This window comes from Macrobrachium nipponense, chromosome 2, assembly GCF_015104395.2.
Source record: "Macrobrachium nipponense isolate FS-2020 chromosome 2, ASM1510439v2, whole genome shotgun sequence".
NCBI lineage: Eukaryota > Metazoa > Arthropoda > Malacostraca > Decapoda > Palaemonidae > Macrobrachium > Macrobrachium nipponense.
In genome coordinates, this window is record NC_087201.1 from 129,037,308 (window position 1) to 129,050,027 (window position 12,720).

The following is a 12,720-nucleotide window of genomic DNA, read 5'->3' on the forward strand; positions in this document are numbered from 1 at the left end:
AAGCGTCAAGCCCGTCCAATCTAGCAGAAAGATGTCTACTGCTACTGCTTGAAGGATCCGAGATCGTGGAGCAATAGGTTTCTAATCTGTGATTCTTGTTGGTCGCGAACAGGTCTATATTGGGCCTTCCCCACAGCTGCCAAAGTTGTTGGCAAATCTGAGGATTGAGAGTCCATTCCGTGGGTAGGACTTGTTCTTTTCTGCTTAACAGATCTGCCCGGACATTTTTCCTCTCCCTGCAACCTTGTGAGGAGAGAGATCTTCCTTTCCTGTGCCAAATCAGCAGATCCTTTGCTGACTCGTACAGGGAAAAGGATGCGTCCCCCCTTGCTTCTTTATATAAGCGAGGGCTGTTGTGTTGTCCCGATGAATCGAATCCCCAGACCTGAGACCTGTTCCTCGAAATTGAACAAAGCTAGATGAATGGCCGTTTTTAGCTCTTTCTTGTTTATGTGCCAGGACACTTGTTCTCCTTCCCAAATGCCTGACACCTCTTGCAAACCTAGGGTCGCTCCCCACCCTGAATCTGTAGGCGTCTGCAAACAAAACGCTAGGCGAGGGTTTTCTGTAGCGAAGGGAGATTCCTTTGCTTAGTTTCTGTGGATCTAACCACCAACGGATATCTCCTTGATCCGTTTTCGAGATTGGAAAATTCTCTCCCAGATTGTTGGACTTCCAATCCCACTTCTCCTTCAAATAAAATTGAAGGGGTCTTAGGTGAAGTCTTCCTAAGGAAATGAACTGTCCATCGAGGAGAGGGTCCCCAGCAAGCTCATCCATTCCCTCGCGGAACCAATGTTCTTTCCTTAAGAAGACTGACACCTTTTCTAGGCAGCGTTGTCTCCTTTCCTGCGAAGGATACGCTAGAAAATCCCGAGAATCCCATCTGAATCCCCAGATAGACAATACTTTGCTGGGGAGTCAGCATGGATTTCTCGTGATTTACTAAAAGTCCTAGGACTTTGTCAACTTCAGAGTAACTAAAAGGTCCTCCAGACATTTTTCCTCCGATTGGGCTCTTATTAGCCAATCGTCCAGATATAACGAGATCCTGATCCCTTCCAGATGTAGCCAATTAACTACATTCTTCATGATTCCTTAAAGTAAAGCTTGAGGGGCAGTCGAAAGTCCGAAGCACATCGCTCGGAACTGTAACAACTACTTCCCCTTGGAACATGAACCTCAGATACTTCCTTGCTGCCGGATGAAATTGGCACATGGAAATACGCATCCTGAAGGTCCAGGGACACCATCCAGTCCACCTGGACGAAGAGCAGATAGAACAGAGGAAGACGTCTCCATCGAAAATTTCTTCTTCAAGACAAAGAAATTCAGGGCACTGACGTCTAGAACTGGTTCTCCATCCCCCCGATGCTTTCGGTACCAGGAATAAGCCGATTGTAGAATCCTGGAGACTGGAGATCTTGAACCATTCTACCGCTTCCTTGGAAATCATCTGTTCCACTGCTTGCAACATAGCAAGCTTTCGGACCGGATCCGAGTATCTTGGCGGTCACTCCCTTGGAGTTGTCGTCAAGGGAGGATTTCCCTGAAGGGGATCAAGTATCCTTTTCTCAGGATAGAGAGGGACCAGGAGTCCGCTCCCTTCTGCGCCCAGACTTTGGCAAAGTGGAGTAGCCTGGCGCCTACTTTTTCGTCTGGAGGACTTGCTGTTCATCTATACTTCCCGAAGGACCTTCTAGATGGTCTACTCTTTCTCTCTGGTCTTCTACCTCTAAGAGGGGCTCTAGAAGAGGAGGCCCCTCGAAAGGGCTGAACAAAGATCTCTCTCTTTCTTCTCTATAGGCACTGCCGACCTAAACTTCTTGGCTGAGTGCGTGAGGAGATCTTGAGTTACCTTCTCAGTAAGAGATTTCGAAACCTCTCTAACCGTCTCTTGTGGAAAAAGGTGCGGGATAAAGGAGCAAAAAGAAGAGATGTCCTTTGCAAGGGTGATACTGCTCTTGCTAAGAAAGAGCTAAAGACAGATCTCTTCTTCAATACTCCCGTACCAAAAAAGAGAGGCAACTTCCACAGAACCATCCATGACCGCTCTGTCCAGGCAAGCCAGGACGCTCGAAAGTTCCTCCATGGAAACAAAGTCCGTGTCCTGAGATCTCTTTGCTAAAGCTCCTAATGCCCAGTCCATAAAGTTGAAGACTTCTAGGGTTTTAAAGAGGCCCTTTAGAAGGTGGTCCAGCTACACATGCCCCAAGTCGCCTTAGCAGACAGCAACGACTTCCTCCTAGCTGAGTCCACTAAGGAAGCAAAATCCGCATCCGCGGAAGAAGGCAGACCTAAACCCCATCGGCTCTTTGGTCTCGTACCACCTTCCTGGTTTGCCTGTTAATTTGGAAGGAGGGCAGGAAAAAACTGTCTTGCCCGCTTCCCTTCTGGAATCAACCACTCTGAAAAAAGTTTTTAAAAGCCTTTTTCATACAAAGAGCGGGGGCGCATCTTAACGAAGGAAGACGATTTGAGAGCTTTAGTGCTGGACATCAACGATCCTGGTGAAGAGGGTCCGCAGGATGAAGGGAGTCTCCGAACTCCTTTAGCAGCAAAAGAGAAAGTCTTGTAGTCCGAAACTGCTACATCTAACAGGCTCTTCGTCTTCCGATACCTGGTCCACTGATCTACAGAAGGAGATTGTTTGGAGTGATCTGGCTCATTCCCGGGAGAAGAACTCCTTTCCCGAGAAGGGGAGCGCGGAACCTTAGCACTCCTATACGAGGAGTGAGGCTCCTGTCTGTCGGCAACACTCTTGTGCCTACTAGACTGTTGTCTATGTTCGTCGGGTTCGTGGCGCTTGCTAGGCTCCTGGCGTCCTGATTCAGGGCGCTTGAAAAGATCCTCCCTACGCGTCCTGAATCCTGCTGCGTAACAGGCTCTTGGCGCCCTAACACTTGACGCCTAACGTATTCCTGGCGTCCTGTTTTCTGGCGTCCTAACTCCTGGCGCCCTGACTCCTGACGTCCTGACTCCTGGCGCCCTGACTCCTGGCGCCCTGACTCCTGGCGCCCCTGACTCATGGCGCCCTGACTCATGGCGCCCTGATTCCTGCCTTCGTAGCCGAATCCTGACGTCCTGAATCCTGCGTTCTAAGAGGCTCTTGACGCCCTTTCTTGCGTCTTGCTGCCTCTTTGCGCCTGTCTGGTTGGACCTGGTCCTGAAGACCCAAGGGATCCTGATACCTAAATCGGTTTTCCGGTTCCTTGCACCTAAACCGATCGAGACTTCTGCTCGATTTCGCTGCGATTAAGAGGGCGCTTCGGGGAAGACAGCCTATAGGGCGAAGGCTCTTCTCTCAGGAGAACAACTCCTATCCGACGAGTCTCTCGACGAAGGCGATAAACGCCCTGGAGATCGAGAGTTCTCTCCTATACGAAGAAGGACGCTTAGCGGAACTCTAACCGGGAGACGAGACATCCTTTCTCCTTGTAGCGTCCTTCGCAAAAGAGCCTACGAGCGAAGCTAACTGCTCTTGCAGATTAACCAAAAACTTCCTTGGTCGGATCCTGAAGAGCAGGCTCCTCTAGTCTAGTCTTCTTAGGTCCCGAAGGCCAATCCTCGGAAAACGCTCTGGGCTGGAGTCAGCAGCGTCTCCTTTAGGCGCCTTCCAGGCTCTCTTCAAACGGGCGCGAACGGGAGGTCCAAACTCCTTTACCATCGTTAGGAGAGGAAGAGTCTGAGGCCGAAAAAACACTCCTTTAGGACGCCTTTTCTGCGGCAATCCGAGGCAGCCTGGGACTTAACAACAGGATCTGCCGAAGGGACGCCTGACCGTTGGGGATGTTCTGCATCCTCCCTGCGGCTTTCGACATTCCTCCTCCCCCTGGTCCTGGAGTTTTTGAAAGGGTCTAGGCCTAGGAGCAATGAGGAACCGGTCAGACGCCCCCTCCACTGCAACTGGGGACACTGCACAAGTCACTTATCACCACCTAACTTACCTTCCTTGGTTTAGAGCTCGTAGCTGAGCTTGAAGTTTCTTAATAGAAGCTTTTACATTTCCCTCTCTGACGAAGAATCTTTGGATTCAGAACAGGGAGAAGCAGCTGAGGCTAAGGGAAAATTGTTAGATGGAGAGTTAATTTCTTGTTCTAATGAGCAAGATCTACTAGATGACCTAGCTGAAGCCTTTCTCACTCTATCTCTCTCAAGCTTCCTAACATATGATGATAATTCCTTCCATTCAAGCTCCGTAAGGTTCTCTTCTCGCATTCCACACAGGTGTTATAAAAGAACATTCATTCTCCCTGCATTTAGCGCAAATACTATGCGGATCCAATGCCGATTTAGGCAGCCTAACCTTACATTCTTCCCTACTGCAAACTCTAAACATGGTGAAGCCTAGCGTCAGACATCGTGAAAGAGTAGTCAAAACCAAGTCGAAAAAACAGTCCACAATAAGCGTATGCCAAGCCAGAGAAAAAACAGAATACGTCACCAAAAACCAATCCAAATTCTCGGCAAACGAGTTGAAATCCAAGATGGAGGAACGAACAATAGGTGTTGTCCGTTCAACCGACAGAGAAATTATGGCTTAGAAAACGGGAATAGTTCCGCAGACCCGAGCCAGCCCAGCGGCGGGAATGGTGGATCACCTGACCTACCTGTCGCGTGTGCCGCGAGTTTTTGAAATTCTGTCGGGACGACCGAGTCTATAGCTAAGTATATATCTGCTGGGTCAAGTTACTTGTACAAAATATATATATATAATGATATTATATATATATTATATATATATATATATATATATATATATATATATATATATATATAATATTCTATATATATATATATATCTATATAGATCAAAAAATTCTTGCAAAGTGAAGATGTTCAGTCATGTATGCTAGAATTCCCCTCAACCCGAGGCTAAGGCCGTGATTGTAGGGTAGAAATACGGTTAGTCCGTCAATCCGGCATGGAGAGAGAGAGAACTAACTACCACGCATGGCAGACAATCAGATGGAACTGAACACTGGCATTAGCGACAGCAGACTCAGAGAACGTTCGTCGTTCTCGCACTGCTCTGCCTGAGTTGCCACCTACACCATTCTACGAATGAATAGGTTTACTATCATTCTAGAGCAGAAACAAAAAACCATCAAACTGGTATATTTAAGCGAAACTGAATTTGCTAAATATAAAAGGCTAACTTGGTATTGTCATAACAATACCTTAAATGTTTAAAAATAGGGAAACCGGCAACCCCTGAATAGTTGCAGGGAGAACCGATTAAATGTATAAGAATAATCGTACTCTCGGTTGTCCTCCGTAAGATAACTATGGTATGAGTATATAACTTGAACCATACAACTGCTTGATAGTAATATGACGTAAGGGCAAAATATATTACTATGATACAACAACGCTTGTTCACCTTTACCCGGCAGATATATATATATATAGTATCTGACTGGTAGTTTTATGAACAAACGTAGATATTTTAGACACTTGGACAGCTACCTCCCTACTACATTCTGCCTCGCCGAGGTAGGGAGAGCCATCACGCGGTAGTGTTTTGTCAATGAGAAATTATACGCTTACGCGATAGAATGAACACTCACTGGCATTATCACTATACTTCACTACACTACTAAAACTTTCCAATGCAATCATGATTCCAGGCTACGCAAAGATTTAAGAATCACAGATAGGGTATTACCCTCCAAAGACACTATTGTAGGGCCCGAAGGCATCACAGGTCTTTGGAGGGATAAATTCTACTGGACGGGGAACTTGTGTTACACGCTTGGAAGAAGACCTCCCTACACTATCACGTTCTAGTTTACGTACCTATGATTCATAAGCCTTCCACGCAGAATCAGACATTTTCACACTCGTTGCAGCGGTCATCAAACATACAAACATGTTTCCTACAATTCGCGCACACTGTATGAGGGTCTACCGAAGTTTTCGGTAGCCTACCTTGCATTCTTCCACACAACATACGCTGGCCTAGTCGAACTAGATCCAGACATCGTAAGTTTAAGGAAAAATCAAGCAAAATAAAAACAATCCACAATTAGCGTATGCCTAACCACCGATCCAAATCAAATAACCCTCCAAAAAATCAATCGGGGATCTCAAGTGACCAAAGGAGTTCCAAAATCCAATGACGGAGGTGCAGAAAACACTTGTTGTCTGCACCGGCGACAGAAAATATCTGACAGAAAATGGGAATGGTTCCTTACGCCCGCCTCCCAGCGGCAGGAAATGGGTAACTACCACCTGGCCGACCACTGCGTGTGCCGGGAGTTTTTGAAATTCTGTCGGACTTCGGAGAATACAACTATATATATATCTGGCAGGTAAGATTCATGAACAAACTTAAAATTAACTTAAATGAACTTCGCTTATTTTTTTTAACTTATTCTTTTTTTACTTTTTATTTTTACCTATTTTATGTGTTTATATTTGTCCGTAACTTAGTTATGACTTTGGAAGCCTCTGTGCTCTTGATAGCAGCCTTCTGTTTGAGGATTGTACATATCGTTGAGGTACTCCGCTCATAATTGCATGCCAAATCCCTTACGCGGACACCACGCTCATGTTTTTTTTATAATTTCATGCTTCATCTCTATCATCATCAGGCATTTTTTCTTCTCACTGTCAACCTTAACACTCGCTTTCTTAGGACCCATCACTTATTACAAATAATGTTCACAAATACAGTGAAAATCACATAAATAATACAAACACAACACGGGAGATGTGTATGGAAGTTGACAACCACGTGAACTGAACAAGTGAAGCGGGCTTAGAGAGCTCCCAAGCGCTCGGCCATCTAGCGTTGGCATTCGTAAGAGTGCTCATATCTCAATGTAAAATTTTGCTTGGAGGCTGGCTCGTATCTCGGAATGCTCATGTTGAGGTATTACTGTATATGAAACAATAGTATGGTAGTATGAATTAGGTAAAAAAAAAAAAAAAAAAAAAAAAAAAAAAAAAAACTTGGATTGGGAGAAGAGCAAAGCAACATCCACTCTCTCAAGTGGTTGGAGAAAGACTGATGTGTCACTGGATTCAAACTCACTTCCACCTCAACTATCCATCAGATACCAGGTGCCACAAATCCCTTATATTTTCAATCTTTCATTGTTTTTTAATCGGTTTCCAGCTGGCGCCAGATGATTTATCCTATCCTTAAGACTGAAAGTTATTCCGTTTGTTAGTGAGTTTGTTTGTTTGTATGGTGCTTTTACGTTGCATGGAACCAGTGGAACCAGTTGTTATTCAGCAACGGGACCAACAGCTTTACGTGACTTTCAAACCACGTTGAGAATGAATTTCTATCACCAGAAATACACATCTCTCACTCCTCAATGGAACGGGGCCGAGAATCGTACCCGCAACCACTGAGGTAGGACAAAAATACCATACCAACCATGCTACTAAGGCGCTTGAAAATTCCGTGTATGAACAATTAATCTTATGAGATTTCTTAAAATAATGATGCCATCAGTATTAGGAAGGCTCAGAATATCATGAAAGAGGAGCATAGAAAAGAAATTACACCAAATGGGAACACAGAAAACTGCAGAAAACATACAAGATAGAAAAGTCATTTACATCTTGAAAAAAACCTTTGCACAAAACATTCAAAAGCACTTTTACCTACTAATTTTTTTTTTATGAGCATGTTCATATCAATCTTAAAATTTACCTGAAATAGATTATTTACTATTCAGTAATAATACATTCTGTGTAATAAGAAATTATAATAAACTCTCAACTCCCATTACCTCAACAGCAGTTTTGTAAACTTGAAGCTTCACAGACAGTGGTTCCCAAATCTTGAGGTTTCTCATGTCTGTCATTTCTCCACTCTCTCCATCTACACCCCAGAAAGTCTCGCCATTGGCATGCTTTGCACGTAAGTTTGTTAACAGCCTGATGATGTTTGCACCACAGTTTTGTGCAAGAGTTCTTGGGATAACCTATAAGTAAGAAAATACACATATACAGCATTGCTACAAGGTGCTCTTCAACTTTCCATTTATAGTCACTGCAAAAAAAGCAAATAAAAATACCAAATACCATCTATTACTTACTAGGAAACTATAAACCATAATACAGCATACACAAGAACTTGGTGTCTTAAAAGTAGTAAAGTGCATACTAATCTAGAGCTCACAAATATTTCAAGAAATTATCAATGACGAATTAACTAGACGTAAATTCTTTTGTAACAGATTCATTCCGCATTAATCTTTGCAAGAGCCATAATGTGTAAAAAGACAATTTTCTGCAAAAGCTGAAGAATACTGCATACTATTCACTACAGCACAAATGTCAAAACCCAAAGATACCTAGGTGTGCCTTGTGTAGCACACTGTACATGGTACCAAGGGGTTTTATAGGTTCTTTTTGGCTATAGTCATATTACTTTCTGAATTTACTTTTCATTCATTCCTTCAATCTATTCTTATTCAGCTGTCTAATTTAACTTGCTCAGATGGAATTCAATGGTCCTATTAATCACTTCTTTTGCAGAATTTTACTTAGCTATAAAAGTAAAACCAATTTTTAAAAATTCAGCGGTCCTGTTAATTCCTTCTGCAGATTTTTACTTAGATGTAAAAACAAAACCAAGAACTATGTTGAACTCAAAGTTGTTGTAAATTAACCCTTAAACGCCTATTGGATGTATTTTACGTTGAGATAAACTGTCTATTGGGTGCCGATTGGAACGTATTTTAAAACGTCGACCTGTTAAAGTTTTTAAAATTCGCGGAAAAATACTTATAGGCCTACCAGCCAAAAACTTTTGAATCACGCACCTTGGGGGATGCTGGGAGTTCACGGATCAAGGTGTTGTTTTGTTTACAATTGTTACGCAGGCGCGCAAGCGCGAATTTCTTTCTTTCTTATCGCACAAACAAAAGTATCAGTGACACACTCTCAGAAATTATTTTCTCAATTTGACATAATTTTTGCACCATTTTAATTTAGCCATTACATGGAAAATTATATATTCAAAATTTGTGCAATTTTCATTTGAAAATACAACAAAAAAAATACTTATGATTGTAGCTTTTATCAGTTTTGAAATATTATCATATAAATAACGATAAGTGCCAAAATTTCAACCTTCAGTCAACTTTGCCTCTACCGAAACGGTCGATAAATGCAATTGTAAGCTAAATCTCTTCTATTTTAGTAATATTCAATCATTTACCTTTATTTTGCAACAAATTCGAAGTCTCTAGCACAATATTTCGATTTATGGTGAATTTTATGAAAAAAACTTTTTCCTTGCATCCACGCATTAACTCTTCGGAAACATCATACGTGCAATTGTCGTAATGTTTGCACCATTTTAAATTAGCAGTTACATAAAGTTTTATATATGGAAATGTGTGCAATTTTATGCACAATACAACTAAACAAACCCATGGTTGTAGCTTTTATCAGTTTTTGAAATATTTCATATAAAGAACATTAAGTGCCAAAATTGCAACCTTCGGTCAACTTGACTCTACCGAAATGGTTGAAAAATGCAATTGTAAGCTAAAACTAAAACTATATTCTAGTAATATTCAATCATTTACCTTCATTTTGCAACAAATTGGAAGTCTCAGCACATTTCGATTTATGGTGAATTTATGAAAAAAAAAAAAAAATTCCTTACGTCCGCAGCGTTAACTCTTCCGAAAAAATCATACGTGCGATTGTCGTAATGTTTGCACAAATTTTAAATTAGCCGTTACATAAAGTTTTATATATGAAATGTGCACATTTCATGTAGAATACAACAAAAACTATTGAAGGTTGTAGCTTTTCTCATTTTCGAAATATTTGCATATAAATCAAGATAAATAGAAAAATACACGTTCGGTCAAATTTGACTACCGAATGGTCGAAAAACACAATTGTAAGCTAAAACTCTTACAGTCTACTATTATTCGTCATTTATCTTCATTTTTGAAAACAATTCTAAGTCCCTAGCAAAATATTTAGATTTATGGTGAATTAAAAAAAAATTCCTTCCCTACGCACGTGGATTCTCCGCCGCAAATCTCCGAAATGCGTACGTTGCATTCTCGGAATATTTGCTCCGTTTCATAGAGTTTTATATATGAAAATGTGCGCAATTTCATGTGGAATACAAAAAAAAATTATTGAAGATTGTAACTTTTCTCATTTTCGAAATATTTGCATATAAACAAAAAAAAAAAAATATTTAAAAAATCGACATTCGGTCAAATTTAACTCATCCAATATGGTCGAAAAACGGCAATTGTAAGCTAAAACTCTTAAAGTATAGTAATATTCAATCATTTATCTTTATTTTGAAAACAAATTGGAAGTCTCTAGAACAATATTTAGTTTATGGTGAATTTTTGAAAAACTTTTTTACGTCCGCTCGTTACGAGTTCATACATCATTTTTGTGATAATATTTTCTCTGTGTTGCTTAGATCGTTTTACAATGTGGTATATACCAAAATGATCGCAATTTAGTGTACAATACAACGAAAAAAATTAACTTGTTTAGCTTTAACCATTTTGATCACAGCGCGATTTGAATACAATTATATATGAAATTTTCGCTCGTAATGTGTGCATTCTTAATTTATACCATAAACTAATATATAAGAACTTCATTCTTAGAATGTTTTACTTGAACTTGATATTAAAGGACATAAAATAAACGATCAGGCAGTCCCCGGGTTACGACGGGGGTTTCCGTTCGTTTTGAGACGCGTCGTAAGCCGAAAATCGTCCGTAAGCCGGAACGACGCTTGGAAATATGTCTTAAACTAATAAAAAGTTATATAAAAACCTTACTTGTAATCCTTGGTTACACTACATGTTGTTTCCTGTAGTTTTATGTACAATTTCCTGGAGTTATTTTCATAAAAGAATGCTGGTTCTTGAAGGTAAAAAACTATTGTATCCTCTGGTGACACTACATTCTTGAAGTTTTATGTACAACCTGGAGTGATTTTGCAAAATCTTGAGGGCTACAAGAACAGCTGATTACTATTTACGTATCATATAGACTAATTAAAGTAAATGTATCTTTAAATAGGCTTATATATTAGTATCAACAAAACATTTCCTGCCATGAGTCAGAGGCCGTTAATGAAACGAACACTTTCTCTGTCCTATCTGTTCAGTTAAATAAAAGTTACGTCAATCCCCGAGACTATTGTTGCCAAAGCGTCTCTCTCTCTCTCTCTCTCTCGTCTCTCTCTCTCTCTCTCTCTCTCTCTCTCTCTCTCCGATCAAATTACATTGGAAACTTGACATACGATTGCCCTAATATACGAATGTTTTGAGATATAACAGAAAATTTTTGCGAAAATACAAGCTTTGATTATACAACGAAATATTTGAGATACGAGTTTTGCGATGAGTGTTAGTTGTATAGGCGACCGATAAATGGCGTTCAGTCTGTTTGTTTGTTGGTGCTGCATGTTAACACGTCGTTGTTTAGTTCGTTTGTATTTGCGCCTATTTTTCGTGTTATTTTGTCTATTTTATTATTAACCATGGGTCTCAAAGCTAAAGACAAAGCAGGTGATAAGAAAAAACCCAAGAAAATTATTTCGATGGAAGCAAAACATGAAATTATAGCAAAGCATGAACGTTGGCGTTCGTATCGTCGATTTGGCAAACGAGTATGGTCCGAAATCCTTCTACAATATCCACGATCATCAAGCAGAAGGAAGCTATAAAAACCCCCGAGACCATTGTTGCCAAAGCGTCTCTCTCTCTCTCTCTCTCTCTCTCTCTCCTCGTCTCATCTCTCTCTCTCTCTCCTCTCTCTCATCAAATTACGTACTGGATAATGTCTCTCTTTGGATACTTCGATTTTGCCAAATATTGAGGGCTACAAGAACAGTTGATTACTATTTACGTATCATATAGACTAATTAAAGTAAACGTATCTTTAAATAGGCTTATATTATTAGTATCAACAAAACATTTACTGGCATGAGTCAGAGGCCGTTTAAACGAAACGAAAACACTTCTCTGTCCTTAACTCGGAGCGTCGGAAGACGCCCTCTCTCTCTCTCTCTCTCTCTCTGATCAAATAACTGGATAATGTCTCTCTTTGGATACTTGGAATTTGCGTTGTAATCTAACCAGAAACTTCGTTTTGTTATTATTACTGGAAACAAGCAATGATTTTTTCATTATTTGCGCTTTTTGGACTGTTTATATGTAAACTAGTATGTATTCATTCGCTCGGAAACTAGTTCCGCATATGAGGCGTCACTAAAAACATAGAAAAATAACATAAAAAGTGTCGAAATCATCATAATCTCAAAAATTTTTGTTGTAATCTAACCAGAAACTTATTTTTTATTAATATACTGTGCTAAACTATAAAGGATTTTTATCATAAGTATGCGTTTTTTAAAAGCGTCGTTAACTCGGAGCGTCGGAAGCGTCAGCGTCGTAACCTCAGAACAAGCGTCGTAACCCAGGATGGATTTTTCCATTGAATATTTAAGAAAAAGCGTCGTAACCTCGGAACGTCGTAAGCCGGAACCGTCGTAACCCGGGGACCGCCTGTATACTGAAAATGCATGAAAAGTTTGGGCAAAGAGATGATAAAGGAAATGATGAAAGGGTTTTTTGGAGAGGGGGGAAGCTGTAGGAGGTAGGCCTACGGGTCTTGTGATGGGCCAGGAGTGATAAGAATGTGAAAGAACAAGTGGATGAAAGTGTGAGGAAAGTGATATGGTTGTGGTAAATGAGG

The 12,720-nt window shown here is 40.7% G+C and overlaps 1 pseudogene; it reads right to left on the reverse strand.

Moving 5' to 3' along the window:
• LOC135221309 (T-complex protein 1 subunit gamma-like) overlaps positions 1-12,720 on the reverse strand; it is a 104,079-nt pseudogene that overhangs the window by 22,793 nt on the left and 68,566 nt on the right.